The sequence below is a fragment of the Aotus nancymaae genome, unplaced genomic scaffold, assembly GCF_030222135.1.
Source record: "Aotus nancymaae isolate 86718 unplaced genomic scaffold, 86718_ANA_hifiasm-v0.15.2.pri h1tg000011l, whole genome shotgun sequence".
NCBI lineage: Eukaryota > Metazoa > Chordata > Mammalia > Primates > Aotidae > Aotus > Aotus nancymaae.
This window is the reverse complement of record NW_026988422.1, coordinates 60,282,087-60,300,581: the sequence shown is the minus strand read 5'-3', so window position 1 is coordinate 60,300,581 and position 18,495 is coordinate 60,282,087. Positions and strand designations below refer to the sequence as shown.

At 44.7% G+C, this 18,495-nt stretch overlaps 1 long non-coding RNA gene across 1 annotated transcript in view; it reads left to right on the top strand.

The window, feature by feature from the left end:
* LOC135274180 (uncharacterized) overlaps positions 1-13,735 on the top strand; it is a 55,051-nt gene extending 41,316 nt beyond the window's left edge. The window contains exon 3 of the long non-coding RNA XR_010341963.1: positions 13,634-13,735. This is a non-coding gene — a long non-coding RNA (uncharacterized LOC135274180). The remainder of the gene's footprint in view (positions 1-13,633) is intronic.
* Positions 13,736-18,495: the final 4,760 nt, after the last annotated feature.

The window sequence follows — 18,495 nt, the reverse complement described above, 5'->3', positions numbered from 1 at the left end:
AAGGCGGGTAGATCATGAGGTTAGGAGTTCGAGACCAGCTTGGCCAACGTGGTAAAAATAAAAATACAAAAAAATTAACTAAGTGCAGTGGCGCGTGCCTGTAATCCCAGCCACTCAGGAGGTTGAGGCAGAAGAATTGCTTGAACCGGGGAGGCAGAGGTTGCAGTGAGCTGAGATGGCGCCACTGCACTCCAGCCTGGGCAACAGAGCAAGACTCCATCTCCAGAAAAAAAAAAAAAAAAAAAAAAAAGCTTCCAGCATTCCAAGCATCATCCTGTGCCCCCTTTTTTGAGGCCCATGGCAGTGGTCCTAAGATCCAAACACAGGGCATTCTTTCTCTCTCTCTCTCTCTCTCCCCCCCCCATCCCTCCCCCCTCCACTGCCTCAAGACCTGTGCTTGGTGTCAATTTTGGTTTTCATTAGAGCAAAAATGTTTGGAACCAGGAGTCAAGACCCACCTTAATTATTTTTGTCTTTCTTTCTCTTCCTTCTCGTATTTTGTTTTCTGCCAAAAGAAAAATGCTGGCTTTGAATCCGAAGGAAAAAAAAAAAAAAAAAAGTCCTTCAGTGGAATTAAAATGTAAAGCTTTTGGATCTTTTTTTCTAGGAAATACCTGCATGTTGCTTGACTGCCTGCCATCCCATCTCCCCTATTCTGAGGGGCTCAATAAATGTTCGTGGAATAAATGAAGGCAGGAGGAAAGAAGAAATGAAGGAGTGTTTTGGGGATGCCTGAGATGGTTAAGAGAAAGAGGAAAATTGAGAAATGATGGGATGGCAGGACTTGGAGATAGAATTGGGGGCTTCAGAAGTCCTCAGGCACCCACCTTTGAGAATTAAATGACATCTAACCTTGGTCAGCATTTGGAAGGACACTTTTTGTTCAAAAAAGAAAAACGGTACAGTACACTGTGATAAGACCATTTCCTTTCTCACAGCGTCTCCTTTAATGTCAGGTCTGAAATATGAAGTCATTAGGGGATATTAAAACAGTGCTGACAAACTAATTAACAAAAGACATTACGCCGGATGGGCTCAATTTATCCTTTTTAATGGTTCTTATAAATGGGTGCCGCCAATTAAAATTAATAAAGATTTACCAGCGATTGCCCGGTGTACATTGCTAAGAAGCGCCGCTGAAGGTCGGCTTAAAGTCAGCTTTGTCAAAGCTGCAAGTTCAGCTCCTGAGCAGCAAGCCCCGCAGAGTCCTGGCTTTTTTGCTTCCCCCTGGCTGTTTCTCCTTCAGCTCCCTCCTCTGGACTTTCTATCCTTGGCTGAGTTGTTTGCCCACCATCTCTTCCACCCCACTGTCAGCTCCACTCCATCCTAGGCTGACGGAGATGCTCAAAAATTAAATACATAAAGGAAAGAATAAAACACTGCTCCCAGCCTTACGGTAGCTAGTCCGATTTGTCACAATTTGCATGATGGCATTTCTGCTGTTACTTATGGAAAGTGCCTTCTGGGTTTGTTTAGCAGAGCCCATTTCTTGAGATCCACGCAGGCTGGCTTGTCCTAAAGCCTTCTTGGTGTCCTCAGATTCCTGGGACATCAAACAGGGTGGGTGCACTTCACTGGGGTCATAGGCGTGGTCCTGAAAACGCTGTCCTGAGAGTTGTCCCTAAATTGGAATGTGCTTTCAGTGGGTGGGGGTTTGGAAAGAGTGGTGATGGTCACTATTCAGAGAACGTTCTAGTCACTCTCCTTTTTATCAAGTGCAGATTTCTTTTATGATGCATGAGATAGTTCCTAATTGATCTCTGTCTTAATGCAAGGGATACCTGTGATGTCCGCGCAGATGGGACCACTGGTCTAAAGCCCTCCTTCTTCTTTCTGAGCACTTCGCCAGCTCAGGGCTGAGCAGCTGCTCTGCTAGAACTCTTCTTACCCCTAGATCCAACCTTCTTCTATCCCACAGTTGGGCTGGCCTTGGCTCTACACATCAGCCTTGTGGGTGGGTTCTCCTTTTAGCCAGCATTCAAGGATTGGGACCCGGTGAGCTCCTGAAAAATACCTTCGTCTTTCCTGTAAACAGGGTTCAGCTCTTGCCTCCTTGCAACTGGATATGGTGGTAGTAGCAAGGGTTGGGGATGAGATAAACTGGGAGGCTCCAAAGAAGTGAAATCTTAGAGGCACTTGTCCCGGGGCCACTCGTACAGCTGTCACTAGCTGCAGGAGGGAGTCAAGATTCCACCTCTCCGTTCAAGCCTGGGAGGAGCCTGTGTTTGAGGGTAAGTGATGGTAAGGGAATTTCTTTAAGGCAAAAGCCAACAGGTTGGAGTCACAGGAGCCTGAAGTGTGGTTCCCAGAGGGTGTTTTTGGATGAGATTAACTTTGGAATCTGTAGACTGAGTAAAGCAGATTGTCCTCCTCGGTGTGGGGGCCTCATCCAATCAGTTAAAAGCCTGAGAAAAGCAAAAAGGTGGCCCTTCCACAGTGAGAATGAATTCTCTTTGACAGCATTTTGGACTTGTCAGCTTCCATAATCATGTGAGGTAATGCCTTAGAGCAAAACTCTTTCTTTCTTTCTTTCTTTCTCTCTTTTTCTCTCTCTCCCCCTTCCCTGCCTCCCTCCTTCCCTCCCTCTCTTCCTTTCTCTCTCTCTCCCTCCCTCCCTGCTCCCTTCCTCTCTCTCTCCTTCCCTCCCTCCCTCCCTTCCTTTCTCTCTCTCTCTCTTTCTGTCTTCTATCTATCATCTATTGCCTATTGGTTCTGTTTCCCTGGAGTACTCCAACTAATACATCTGCATTTCTGTCACCTTCATCTGTTGACAATATGGGGATAAATATTGCCCTGATTCTCAGACTGTTGGGATTGGAGAGAAGTGACATTCTTGTCAAGTCAAATGGCTGTGTTAAAATAGTCTCAGAAAAGCTGAGCATGGTGGCTCATGCCTGTAATCACAGCACTTTGGGAGGCCGAGGCAGGCAGATCACTTGAGCTCAGAAGTTCAAGACCAGCCTGGCCAACATGGTGAAACCCCATCACTACTGAAAATACAAAAATTAGCTGGGCATGGTGGTGCACACCTGTAATCCCAGCTACTCAGGAGACTGAGGCAGGAGAATTGTTTGAACCCCGAAGGCAGAGGTTGCAGTGAGCCAAGATCATGCCACTGTACTCCAGACTGGGTGACAAGAACAAAACTCCATCACAAAACAAAAAACAAAAAAACCTCAGAATGAAGCCAATTCTTCAGTGTCTCCAAAAAGGAGAGAACCAGGAAGACTTGGAATTACTTTAAAAATCAGAACAAAATAATAGCACAATGGAATGTCTTTTTTCTAGGTCATTCTGAGTCATAGAAATCAGAGATGGACAGGCTCCTTAAAGCAAGGGTTGGACCACAGGATGAGGAGAGACAACTCTCACAGAAAGGGCAGGATAGGTCCGTTCTCACCTTGGAGGGCTCCAGGTAGAGCGGACTAGAGCTACCTTTTCTACTACCCCTTCCCCACTTCTCACCTAATTTTCAAATCTTCACGGAAAAGTGGAAAAGGGCAAGGCAGGCAATCCCACAGCTAAGCTCCTCTGCAGGACATGGGGGAACCGTCCATGGGCAATGAATTCGCTGGAAATGTGACCTCCAGAGAACCTGACTCTCTGGGAGGCATTAGCCACACTCTTAATCGTGCATTTTATGGTTTCCTCTCTAGCATCGCACAGCAAGTCACTTGTGTGACAGTACATTAGGGACAACGGAGCAAGTTAGAATAAATAGACTCTGTTCCCTTGCAGAGCCTCCTCTATCAGAAACCAGGACGCAAATGCCTTCTGAAGGCCAGAGGGGTAAAGAGTCCCTGAAATGGACTGAAGAGATGAATTCAAAAGGGAAGAGTTCCCAGGAGTGGCTTCAGTCCAACCAGTCTTAAGCAGCAAGATACAGATACACGAGATGAAAAATAAAATGTTTCCCACTATAATCTATAGTTTTAATATTAGGGACCAATTTAATTTTAATTGTGACCTCTCCCCACTACCAGGTTGTCAAATGTGATTTTACAGTACCCTCATCAGGAAGGGGTAACAAGGGACTGTTGAAAGACCAGTGGACTTGGAACCAAAAGATGCCCTGGAGTCCTGTCGTTCCTCAACTGCTGGCGGGGTGACTTTGGATAAGGAACCCCAATTCTCTGTGTTCTGATTCCTTCAGCTTTCTTTCAGTTAGGAATCACACTCCCTACTTACCTCAAAAAAGACTCCAATGAGACTATGTACCCAAAAACAATGTGTACATAAATGTGTGGAGTTATTAGATACTCCTAAGGATTTCCGATCAGGAGGGAAAATGGAATGAGACTGAAGATGTGTCCTTAGCTGGAGAAATAAGATAATATTTATTATACTTTAGTAGTTAACAACCTTGTACGTTGGACATTTTTATCTTCTTTACACAGATGAGAAAATAAAAGTTTAATAAAGTCATGAATTCCACACGGTCATACAATGAGGGAGGACCAATTCTTAGACATGAGTTCATGTCTTCTGACTCCATAGTTCATGCCCTTTCTACCATGCTAAGCTGGCTTTGATCAGTGTCCCAGAATCATCCAGTCAGCACTCTAAGGCTCAGCCCCTTCTCAGGTAATGAGACAGTAGAGACAAACAAAGTCAGCGCCCCAGACTCTATTGCCTATTTATAGCCCTGTGGACTTCTGTGGGAGAAATATCATTTATTTGTTGTCCCTCCATCCATCCATCTACCCACCCACCCACCCACTCACCCACCATCTAGGGGTCTTTAATATGATAGAAAAAGAATAGGATTTGGGGCTGGGCATGGTGTCTCAAGGTGGTACTCCAGCACTTTGGGAGTTTGAGACCAGCCTGAGCAACATGGCAAAAACCTGTCTCCATAAAAAAACAAAAAAACAAAAATTAGTTGGGCATGATTGCTTAAGCCCAAAAGGCAAGGCTGCAGTGAGCTGTGATTGTACCACTGCACTCCAGCCTGGGTGACAGAGCAAGGCCCAGTCTCAAAAAAAAGGATTTGGAGGTGGAAGAACTGGATTTCACTCCCCATTGCAGACTTTCTTCCACCTGCATCAGAAACATTTAAGTACGCAAATTCCCAAACCTACTGAATTAGACTATCCAGAGCTAGAACCTAGTAATCTGTTTATTTAACAGTCTCTCTAGGTGACTCTGATATCCCTAAAGTTTGAGGATTACTGCCAAAGGCCTCATCCCAACTTCTGATAGGTTTCAAGCTGCTCGAAGAAAAACCAAGCATTACCCTGGTTTGGTGTGAGGGACTGGTATGGGCTCTGTCCTAGAGAGTGAGTTATCCTTGACTCCCTGCTCTCCCTGTGAAGAGGGGCTCTCTGCTGTTCCCTTTTCTTCCATTCTTTTTGCCTCCAGTTCTGGCTTTTTCCCTAAGCAAGGGAACAATCTTCCCTGATTTGGTGACACTCAAGGTTGATCCTGCTCTGGGGTATTCCTCTCTTCCCCTCTACACTGAAACGTGGCACATTCTAGAATCCTAGAGCACTGAGGAACCCTGGAGATTAAAACCGTCTATGCTCTTTCTATTATATAAAGCTTCCTTGCATATAGATAGAGTTTAAAAATGCTTGAATATATGAGTCAATGACTGAATATTTCCCAGGCTATTCCAGGCTCAAAATATTTGCCTAGGACAAGCGCTTCATGATCACTGGGAAACTAGACATCTATAATAGACATTTTAATTATTCTCATTTACTATAACAGTAACTATGGCCGGGTGCGGTGGCTCACACCTATAATCCCAGCACTTTGGGAGGCCGAGATGGGTGGATCACAAAGTCAAAAGATCGAGATCATCCTGGTCAACATGGTGAAACCCCGTCTCTACTAAAAATACAAAAAATTAGCTGGGCATGGCGGAGCGTGCCTGTAATCCCAGCTACTCAGGAGGCTGAGGCAGGAGAATTCCCTGAACCCAGGAGGCGGAGGTTGTGGTGAGCCGAGATCGCGCCATTGCACTCCAGCCTGGGTAACAAGAGCGAAACTCCGTCTCAAAAAAAACACAACAGTAACTATGGATATTAGCATCATTTATTGAGCATCTATGTGCCAAGTGCTATATTAGATGCTTTACACATATCATCATCTTTTGTTTGTTTGTTTGTTTTTGAGATGGAGTCTCCCTCTGTCGCTCAGGCTGAATCTCGGCTCACTGCAACCTCTGCCTCCCAGGTTCGAGCGATTCTCCTGCCTCAGCCTCTTGAGTAGCTGGAATGAGTAGCTGGAACTACAAGTGTGTGCCACCATGTCTGGCTAATTTTTTTACTTTTAGTAGAGACAGGGTTTTGCCATATTGGCCAGGCTGGTCTCAAACTGATGTCAAGTGATCTCCCCAGCTTGGCCTCTCAAGGTGCTGGAATTCCAGGCATGAGCCACCGCACCCAGCTTACACACATTACCTTACAACATTCTTACAAAAGTCTGGGAAAGTATGTATTTTTATCTTCAGTGTATGGATGAAGAAACTGAGGCTTAGAAAACTAAGCTGACTTGTTCTAGGTCACGACTAGGAATAGCAGAGCTAGATATATGTGCCCAAAGCCCCTCCCCCACTTTTTTTTTGGACTATCCAAGGGGGTTCTTTATAGCCTAAATATCACTCTGGCAGGTCTCCTAGAAATTGTGTGGACAGCTTGAATCATTGAAACTGCCTCGTCTTAGCCTACACGGAAGCCTTGGGAAATAGTGACAACAATCCTCACCAAACAGGAGCAGCTTTGGGTGCAGTTATCATAATTTCAATGAGAGTAGGCTCATATTTGGGCAGACTCTCCTGCTCTAAGTCAAAAGAGGAATAGGATGGAGATCTCTCAGCCTATAGACCACTGAAACTACTTGAAGAAAATGCGTATGATGGAAAGAATGAAATCTTGTATTTATTTAGCACTTAATACGTTACAAAACACTTCCACATACATGCTCCAAATTCTTGCCTGAACACACATGCTCCAATAATCCTCATAGCAGGTAGGTTGCAGGAGGACATTATAATTTTCCATAATTGTTTAAATGAGGACATGGAGGCTCAGAAATGATAAGTAAATTGTCAAAGTAATGTAACTAGTGAATGGCTGAACCCGGATGAGAACACAATTCTCCAGACCTCAAACCTACCACTGTATCTATTACAAAAGTTCTTCTCAAAACTTTTGTTTTTGAGACACAGTCTCATTCTGTTGCCCAGGCTGGAGTGCAATGGCATGATCTCATCTCACTGCAATCTCTGCCTCACAGGTTCAAGGAATTCTCCTGCCTCAGCCTCCGGAGTAGCAGGGATTACAGGCGCCCACCATCACGCCTGGCTCATTTTTTTGTATTTTTTAGTAGAGACAGGGTTTCACTATGTTTGGCTAGGATTGTCTCCAACTCCTGACCTTGTGATCTGCCGGCCTCGGCCTCAGCCTCCCAAAGTGCTGGGATTATAGGCGTGAACTACCCTCCCGGAGGCTTCTCAAAACTTTAATGTGTAAATACATCACTTGGAGATCTTGTTTAAATGCAGATTCTGATTCAGGAGGCCTAGGATGGGGCCTGAGATTTTGTATTTCTTCTTTCTTTTTTTATTTTATTTTAATTTTTATTTATCCATCAGTGCAGAGGAATCTTTTTTTTTTTTTTAAGACAGAGTCGTCTTCTGTCACCCAGGCTGGAGTTCAGTGGTGCAATTTCAGCTCATCTCAACCTCTGCCTCCTGGGTTTAAGCAATTCTCATGCCTTAGCCTCCTGAGTAGCTGGGACTACAGACGCACACCACCACACCCAGCTAATATTTATATTTTTAGTGGAGACAGGGTTTTGCCATATTGGGCCAGGTTGGTCTCGAACTCCTGACCTCAGGTGATCCACCTGCCTTGGCCTCCTAAAGTACTGGGATTACAGGTGTGAACCACTGTGCCTGGCCAGATTTTGCATTTCTAACAAGCTCTCAGATGATGCCAATGCTGCTGCCCACAGACCACACTTTGGGCAGTGAAGTTCTAGACTATGGTGCCTTGGTCTGGGCACTGATCATCCCTCTCAGGCTGAAATCCTCACTAGGTCACACTTGTTCAAGTCTCCTCCTTGCTTTTTCCCTTGTGATCTTGTGTGGGGGCTTCTTTTTTGGTAGGGTAGATTCAGGACATTTGTGAAAAGAATTACAAAAGGAAAAGAAGGCCGGGCGAGGTGGCTCATGCCTGCAATCCCAGCACTTTGAGAGGCCGAGACAGGCAGATCACCTGAGGTCAGGAGTTGGAGACCAACCTGGCCAACATGGTGAAACCCCATCTCTATAAATAATAATAATAATAATAATAAAAGGAAAACATGTCTTGTTTGATGCCATTTCTTTTTTTGGAAAATGTAAATGAAATAATACACAACTTACAAGTTCCTTTTAGGATCATGAAGATGAGAAACATAAGTCAGTAAATCACATAAAAAGTGCCCAGCTGAGGACAAACCAGCAGGGTTCTGGCCTCCATACTCCTTTGAGTTTTCTATCAGAAAAGTGTAAATTTTTAAGTAATGAAAATACTCTGGAAACTTTATTGGAGGAAAGGGCACCTACCTCTAATGAATGAGCCTCCATCTCATCCCCAAGACACCTGTGGATCAATTTAGATTCAATTAGCATTCATTGAACATCTACTATAAAAATAACAATAGCCAGTAGCTAATGAGGGTTTCTTATGGGCCTGGCATGGTTTCAAACATTTTCATGTTCATTTAATCTTGCTATCCACCCTTAAAGTATGTAACTGGCCCAAAGTCACATAGGAAATAGATGGCAGAGCATGAATTCAAATCCAGTCCTCTCCCCTGCTGACTCCAGCTTCGTAACCCCCTGGCTGTGCACCTCCACTTCTGGGATGAACTGGGAGTATTCAGAGGAACGTGCAACACGGAATAGGAAGGCAAGTAATTTGGCCATATAAGACTGGTGCTTTACAAACAATATCCCCCTCAAGTCTGACAACAGCCCTTTGAGGTAGGAGGAGCCTCCCATTTTAGAGATGAGGAAATGGGAGAGCAATCTAATAACCTTTCCCAAGTCTCACAGTTAGCAAGTGATAGAGCCAAGGCTAAAACTCAGGAGTTTCTGACTCCAAAGCCCACACTTCTCTCATTACCCCTTAAGGGCTTTATTACCAGCCCGTCTCTGTCTATTTGTGTTGTTATAAGGGAATACCTGAGACTGGGTGATTTATTAAAAAAAAAAAAAAAAAAAAAAAAAAGAATTTGATGGGGCACAGTGACTCATGCCTGTAATCCCAGCACTTGGGGAGGCCAGGTGGGTGGATCTCAAGGTCAGGAGATCGAGACCTTCCTGGCCAACATGGTGAAACCCTGTCTCTACTAAAAACACAAAAAAATTAGCTGGGCATGGTGGCAGGTGCCTATAGTTCCAGTTACTTGGGAGGCTGAGGCAAGAGAGTCTCTTGAACCTGGCAGGGGGAGGTTGCAGTGAGCCGAGATCATGCCACTGTACTCCAGCCTGGAGACAGCAAGACTCCATCTGAAAAAAAAAAAAAAAAGAAAGAGAAAGAAAAAGCAAAAAAGAATTTATTTGATTTGGCTCACAGTTCTGGTGTCTAAAAGATTGGGATCTGGTGAAAGCCTCAGGCTTCTTCCACTCATGACAGAAGGTGAAGGGGAGCTGCTGTGTGCAGAGATCACACGGTGAGAGAGGAAGCAAGGGAGACAGGGGAGACGTTAGGCTGTTTTCAATCATCAGCTCCCACAGGAACTAACAGAGTGAGAACTCACTTATCCCCCACCTAGGGAAGGCATTAATCTATTCATGAAGAATTAACCCCTGTGACCAAAATGCCTCCCATTAGGCCCCACCTCCAACACTGTGGATCATATTTCAGCATGATATTTGGAGGAGACCAACATCCAAACTACACCACAGCCACATGCAACAGCAGTGTGCCATTCCCACGGGGATGGAGCCATCAAGAATTTGTCCTCTCAGGGCACACTCCCGCTCACAGCCTCACGTGCCAATGAATCAGATGTTTCACCTGCCTAAGGGAGGGGCTGTGTGACCTTCCCAGCCCCGATGAGGGGCCCAGGTGTTTACACCAGGACTTTAGTTTCTGGGTGTTAGAAGAGGTGGGTCACAGCAGTTGTACAATCATGTTCTCCATCCCCTATCAGCAGAAGTTTGTATGTGAAATTGTGAACCCTACAGTTCTATGTGTATCCATTGGTGATCGTTTTCAGCGAGCAGTGTCAACAGCTGTGTGGTCAATGACTGTGGAATCCCAACACAGTGAGGGTGGGACCCAAGTGCCCCTCAGATTTCTGGTATCTGTTGCTGTTACTATTTAGGATCCTCTATGTCTCATTCATTTTTTTCTGCAAAAGATCAAATGGAGGCTGTTAATTAAGGCTGTTGCTTAGCTAAGATGACAAAGTAAGCCCGTGGGAGACAGGGCCATTTTACCCTTTGGGCAGGGATAATGATCAAGAGACTTATCTGGTAGGCACAGACCCTGACCAATTAAAATGGATACCAGAGGTAAACAAAAAGTGCAATTATACTAGGGTGCACAGCTGGCCGTTTGCTCTGACTTTGGGTTTAAAGTTCTACAAGGTCCCATGAAAATGCTTAAGACCCAACGAAACAAAAAGAAATATGAATGTTAATAATGTTTTAATTAAATGTCTCTAAATCATAACATGTCAACTAGTTAATTGCAAGTAAACTCTTAAGCAGGTAGATATAAATGTGACTTAATGTAGGATATGTGAGTCTTTGAATACGGTTGCTAGGCAGTGGAGTGGGGTGAGTGAGAGTGCCTCGGGCTTGCAAAGACCCACCATCTGCCACGGAGGAGGGTAGAATGACTAAATGGTCACTCTCGAGTCAAAGCTCACCTTTGGAATTCTGTTCTGCTGCTTCTGTTTTTCTTCTGCATTCATCCCCTTGCAGTTACCAGCAGGGAAATGAATTCCCCATTTTCTGAATAGGGATGAGGGTATGTCAGTGGGGGTTGTAAGAGGGGCACTGCACTACAGTGAGAGAGTTGGCTTCCTTTCCTGGACCAATAGATTCCTTCTCTGGATCATTCATGCTGCATGTGTTTTCTGAGCCATGCTCTGAGAGACCCTGGTGATATCAGTAATCAACTGTGTGGCCAGACAGGTTACTCGAACCATTTGGAAGTCAGTTTCTCCACCTGTAAGAGGAGGGACTAGGTGGCATTTGTGACTCTTCTTAGCTGACATTGCCCGGAACGGGAATTCATGTAGGTGGCTGTAGTGGAAACCTTCTTCCTGTATTTTCAGGAAAGCACATCACTCTTTGTATGGACAGCTGGGCCCAGGTCCTTAAGGGCTGCAGACCCAGGGACTGGGCCTAAGGATTTCCATCTGGGGATAGTAGGCTGGTGAGGGCTCATTGCTCTGCCTCTGCCAAGAGACCCACATCCTGCCTGACTGGGGTCCTTTTCCCGTGGGAAGGCACCTCCTTGGTAGCAGGGGGATGAGAGCTGCTGCTAAGGAAGAAGTGGGGCATTGGGAGCCTGGCCTAGCCCAGCCATTCTGACTGTATCAGGAAATGGCCAGTGGGGAGCAGGGTGTGGCAGGACCTAAAGTGAACATTTATAATTTGAGAATCCTGGGAAGCCTTTCCTGAGGCTTATGAAACAGGTGAAATTAACCTTTTTTTCCTTTTGAGACAGAGTCTCGCTCAGTCGCCCAGGCTGAAATACAGTGACATGATCTCGGCTCACTGAAACCTCTGCCTTCCGGGTTCAAGCAATTCTCCTGCCTCAGCCTCCTGAGTAGCTGAGATTATAGGCATCTGCCACCATGCCTGGTTATTTTTTGTATTTTTCGTAGAGATGGGTTTTCACCATGTTAGTCAGGCTGGTCTTGAACTCCTGACCTCGTGATCCACATACCTCAGCCTCCCAAAGTGCTGGGATTTCAGCCGTGAGCCAACATGCCCAGCCTGAAATAGGTGAAATTAATAATGTATTTTTTGTAACTCTATATATCCAAATAATATTTCAACTTGTAATCATATAAGATTGAGATATTTTTACATTCTTTACTTTTTTCAAACAAAGTCTTTGAAACGTAGCATGTATTTTATATCTATGGTAAATCTCCACCCTGAGTAGCTACATTTCAAGGGCCCAGTATCCACATGTAGCTTGTGGTCACCATCTTGGACAAGGCAGCTGTAAAGAATTTTGGGGTAAACTTCAGGACCCCTTAAAATTGGTGGCAAGTTTTTGTTTCTATGGACATTGTATATTTTTATGTGTGTGTGTGTGTAGCTTAATTATATTTTCAAAGGCATCAGTGACCCCCAAAGGATTAAGATCTACTGATTGAATGGAAAAATTTCCATTTTCTCAGTGCCAAATCTTGTGATATCCCAAACTTGGCCTTGTGGTGCTGGGTGGGTACCCTGTCCACCATTTCCAACACTCTTGGCTGGCTCTGAGTATGGAGTATGTACTCTGTATACGAACGCAGTTTCCAGAAGGATGAGAGGGACAACCTAGGACTTACTGGAATGCAAGAAAAGCCATCACAGGAGAGAGGGGACATTTCTTGTCATTGGCAGAGCAATATCATTCCTAGGATCCATTTTTTTCCCAGGTTGGAGTGCAGTGGTGGGATCTTGGCTCACTGGAACCTCTGCCTCCTGGGCTTAAGCGATCTTGCTGCCTGGGCCTCCCAAGTAGCTGGAACTGCAGGTGCACGCCACCATGTCCGGATAATTTTTGTATTTTTGTATTTTTGTATTTTTAGTAGACCATGTTGCCCAGGCTGGTCTCAAACTCCTGAGCTCAAGCAATCCAACTGCCTCGGACTCCCAAAGTGCTGGGATTACAGGCGTGAGCCACTGCACACAGCCAGATCTGTGATTTAAGATGATCTTCTAGATCACCAAGGACATAGAAATAATGTTAAATTCAACATTATGAAAGATAGATGGAGAGGGAAGAATGTCATTGGTTGAGAATGGTATGCAGGTGGGTTTCAAATCTCACCCTGTTATCTCTCTTAGTCCCCCTCCCTCCAAACATAAACCTCAGCTTTTGAATCACATGAGATGACTTGAAAACAAAGCGGCTTCTAAGTGGCCTTGACTCTCCTCATCCTTTGAGGCTTAGTTATTCCCGGAAGAGGTTCTCTCAGAGAGAGGGTGCACCGTCTACACTAGGGCTTCTGAAACTGCTGTCCATGAATGGGCTTCATAGCAAGACGGTGGTGCTGCTGGCAGGGTACACATCTGTAAGAAATTTTCTGGGGAGAGAATTCTGAGATTTAATAAAATTGCCAAAGAGGTCTGTGACCCTTCATAGGGTCCAACCACCTGTCCACATCTTACAAGCAGGGAAGGTTAGCACAGCGTCTGGATCTCTATTTCTTCTCTGATCCTGGAGAGTCTCATGCAATTTCCCCAGAAGACCCTTTCCCCCTGGAGAGCCAGGAAGAGAAGCCATCTGCTTGTCACTGAGCAGTGAAATCATAAGGGCATGTGAGCTAAGAACCCAGGTTGGAGCAAGAGAATGACCTGCAGAGTCACCTCCAAACACCTCATCCCTGTCTCCTGGGCCACTGATCTTGTGTGATTGATGATCTTTTTTGTTGTTGTTGTTGTTGTTGTTTTTAGATGGAGTCTTGCTCTGTTGCCTAGACTGGAGTGCAGTGGCGTGATCTCAACTCATGGCAACTTCCACCTCCTGGGTTCAAGAGATTCTCCTACTTCAGCCTCCTGAGTAGCTGGGACTACAGGCGAGTACCACCATACCCGGTTAACTTTTGTATTTTTAGTAGAGATGGGATTTCACCATGTTGGCCAGGCTGGTTTTGAACTCCTGACCTCAAGTGATCCACCTGCCTCGGCCTCCCAAAGTGCTGGGATTACAGGTGTGAGCCACTGCGCCCAGCCTGAGATGGATAATCTTGATAGAGCTCCAATCTGGGGCTCTGTGGCCCACTATCTCCACTGTGCCTACTTGTTTTTAGCTTTGGGGGTTCCTGGGTGCCTGATGTGAGCCCTTGTTCCAGGCAAAAGCATGAGGATAATGAAATTTGTTGTCAGCCCTCCATTTCAGATGCAGATGCAGAAAATGGGGGCTTTGAGCTCCGTTGTTCCCATCCTCTCATGTTACAGAGAGAAAACTGAGTCTGGAGTGGTGAAAGGATTTACCCAAGGACACACAGACCTTAAGCAGAATTCAGCTCTTCCCATGCCCAATACTGCCTCTCTCACTCTTTCAGTGCCTGCAATCTACCTGGTCACCACTGTCCTCAGATGGCTCAGGCAGGGTCATGCTGATTAAGAACACTAGAGTGTAACAGACCCGGGCCCAAATCTCAGCTCAGCCAGTTACTCCTTGTGAGACCCAAGGCAAATTATTTTTATTCCGAGCTTCAGTTTTCTCACTCTGTAAAATGGGGATAATCAGAACTATGTGCGGAGCTTGTTCTAAGGACTAGATTAGATAACATATTACAGCATTTGGCACAGGGCCTAGTGCATAATAAGTGCTGAGTAGATTGTAGTTATTATTTAGGCCTCTTCTCCCCCGCCTCCCAGTGAAATCCTAAAGGCATTTGTCTTCTGATAATGTCCACATTTGTCTGTCCTGGGTTTTATTCAGGGAAGACCTTGCTAGGTGACTGACTGATGAGCACTGGGGGTCCATGGCTCGCCTGCTGTGTGTATCTTTCACTAGAGTGTGGGCTCGGGGACGACACACATCACCCTTGTTTCCCATTATGTGTCTCCAGAGATCAGCTCAGTGCCTGGCATAGAATAGATGCCAGGTGAATGTCTGTTGAATGGACAAATATTTAACTGGGGGCAGTGGGCTGAATAAGGGGCCCCAAAGACATCAGGTCCTGATTTCTGAAACTCGTAAATGTTATCTCATAAAGAAAAGGGCTCTTTGCAGATGTGATGAGAGGATCTTGAGATGGAGAGGTTATCCTGGATTATCTGGGTGAAACTTAAATGTGTCATGTGTTTCTTTATAAGAGGGAAGCAGAGGGAGATATCAATACACATGAGAGGAAAAGGTGATCTGAAGGGCTCAGAGCTGAGAGAAATTTGAAGATGCTGGCCTTTAAGCAATAGAGTGATGTGACTACAAGCCAAGGAGTGCTGACAGCCACCAGAAGCTGGATTCTCCCCTAGAGTCTCTGAAGGGATCATGACCCTGCTGACACTTTGACTTCATACTTTTGGTTTCCAGGCCAGTGTGAGGATAAACAGTTATTTAAAGCCACCAAGCTCGTGGTAATTTGTTATGGCAGCCCTGAGAAACTAATGCAAGTGTCTTTACCCAAAGAAGTTAGTAACATGGGAATTCCAGGGACCAGAACATTACATTTTCGAGGGTAGAACCAAGGAAGCTCAAACATTCTTTAATTCTACGTTTCCATTCCCTCTGGGAAGCTGCTGACAAAGTCTGGCAATATAGATCAAATAAGAATCCAGAGGGGAGAGGTGGTTGAAGTGGGTTCTCCTCTCATGCATTAAAGAGAAGAGAAGCAACCAGATGACTTGTTAACTAAAGGAGAGAGTGATACTTACATTAAGAAAGCTGAGCTGCATGAATTCATTTATTCATTCAACTGGTACTTATTGAGTACCCACTATGTGCCAGGCACTGTTCTAGGCCTTGAGGGTGCAGAAATGATCAAGACAGGGGAAGAAGAATCCCTGATATATGGGGCTTACATCCTAGTTGGGGGAGGCAGGCACACACAAGCAAAACGAATGTTCACCCCTGACAGTGGCAGTTTGGGCAGCAGCAGTTCTCCCTGTGACATCTCCTGTTGCTTCTAAAAGCTTCACCCACAGACAAGACACAAGCAATTTTCAACTGATGATCAATGTTCTTACCAAATAGCTGTTTCCCAGCATAAAGCATGCCCTACCGGGGCTCTGAAGGCATCCTCTTACACATAAACCTTATTCTTCACTCCCTCTCTTTCCTTCTGCCCCATCAGAATTGTTTGCAAACTTGTTTCTAGACCCTCTGATGAAGTTGAGAGAAACTGAGGCAAAATCCCCCATAACCTAACTTTTTCAAGGATCCCTTAAAAAGTGAGGGGCAGAAACAATACTTTTGGGATTAAGGTATTTCTTTCCCACCTGGCATTTTGAAGTTTTTGAAATGTTTAGTACATTCAAAGCTATCAGAAAAGACATCCAGAAAGAGGGGCTCTGGTTTTGCGTTTCTGGAACTTGATCTGAGAAATGTAAAGGGGTGATATATGAAAGAGGATACTCAGTGTTAGGACTGGGATACCAATGGTTAGAAGTGACAGAGTGACAAAAAGGCAGAGTCCAGTTCAATTTGAGAAAAACTTCCTGACTGTCAGAGCAGTCTAATAATGGAACGCAGAGCTCAAACACGGCTAATGGTCACTTGGGGGATTGTTAGACAGCAGGAAAGTTTCTGAAGGAGGAATGGACTAAGTGACCTTTACGGTCTCTTGCAACCCTGAGAGCCTATGATTTCACTAAGCATTCCAGAAAATTGTAATATACTCAAGTTGAATGTGATATACTTGAAACTTCATGTGCCAAACAATGTAGTATTAACATGTTAAGAAACGGACAGGAACAGTAGTAGTAAAAAAGTTTACCACATTTCCTTTTCTATAAAAGCAAATGAGAACATAATCATGATTGAGAAAATCTCTATACATTTTTTTTTTTTTTTTGAGACAGAGTCTTGTTCTGTCAACAGGCACCAGGCTGGAGTGCAGTGGCGCAATCTCGGCTCACTGCAACCTCCACCTCCCTGGTTCAAGCAATTCTCCTGCCTCAGCCTCCCAGGTAGCTGGGACTACAGGTGCACACCACCATGCCCAGCTAATTTTTTTGTATTTTTATTAGAGACGGGGTTTCACCATGTTGGCCAGTATGCTCTCAATCACTTGACCTCGTGATCCGCCTGCTTCGGCCTCCCAAAGTGCTGGGATTACAGGCTTGAGCCACTGTACCCGGCCCAACCCTATAAATTCTTAAAGGTTGAAATAAAACAGACTACACCTTCTGTCCACAATGTAATAAACCCAGAAATAAATAAGAAAAACTAAACAGTAGTGGATACCTTTTTTCTGTGTCTAATCTGCTCATAGAAACAAATCCCTGTCCCTTCTCTTCCATAACTCTTTCTCCCATATTTTGGTTTTCAGCAACAACTTAGTACAATATGATCCCAATTCCCTGGCCTCAACTGATTGACATAAGATTGGACACCTGATCCAGATGGGCCAGACCTCCTTCCCTGAAAATCTGGAATTGAGGCACAGAGATAGGAATATCATCTCTCAGGTGGTTGCACCTAAATAGACAAGTTTGAGGATTAACAGTGATTGTGATCTGCCATGTGAAGTCAAGAAAAAAGAAATTGGTTGGCAAAAAATAAAACAAAACAAACTTTCCCCACCAAACCACTATCGAAACAATAAAATAGGCCGGGCACAGTGGCTCACATCTGTAATCCCAGCACTTTGGGAGGCTGAGGCAGGTGGATCACCTGAGGTCAGGAGTTCGAGACCAGCCTAGCCAACATGGTGAAATCTCATCTCGACTAAAAATACAAAAATAAGCTGGGCATGGTGGCCTGTGCCTGTAGTTCTAGCTACCTGGGAGGCTGAAGCAGGAGAATTGATTGAACCTGGGAGGCAGAGGTTGCAGTGAGCTGAGATTATGCCACTGCACTCCAGCCTGGGTGACAGAGCTAGATTTCATCTCAAAAAATAAAACAAAACAAACAACAACAACAAAAATCCAGAAACAATGGATTAGATACATAGGAGAGAGCAGAGATCAGAGAGAGACTCCCAGTGACTTCCCAGTCGTTGATTTATACCATTTTAAGAGTCTCAATGCATTTTTGCTATTGGAGTACACAAGGTCCTTATATCCTTATAAAAATTCCCATCTTTCATTTAAGTCAGTTCGGGTTATTTTCCTTGCAATCAGAGAATTCTGACTCATAAGAATAAACAAACTTCAAACCACTAGAAGATTTTAAAATTCTCTTTTAAACAACTCTTAGGTCAAGAATTAAGTCAAAGCTGAAGTTACAGAATGTTTGTCATTACAATGAAAGTAGTACAAACTGCAAACTAAGGGATATAGTCAAAGCTATATTAAGAGGAAAATTCATAGCCTTAAAAACTTAGAGCATGGAACTCTAGAGCCAGACAGCTCTGTGTTAAAATTTCTTTTCTATTATTTAAAACAGTTATAATAATATGTAACAGAATAAAACATGAATACTGAAGCCATCTTTGAGGGGTAGGCAGGATTGGGCTGCCTCAGGGCATTTTGGGATTCTAAGGTTACACTGTAGAAAGGAGACAGTGTATCCCAAGCACTTGGCTGCCTTCTACTTTCTCCACAAACAGAGCTGTTCCTGGCTTGGGCTAATGGCAGAATTAGGTCTGGGTACCATCTGAGTATCTCAGCGCTAGTGCAGGAAAGGAAAGAGTGAGGCCACCTTG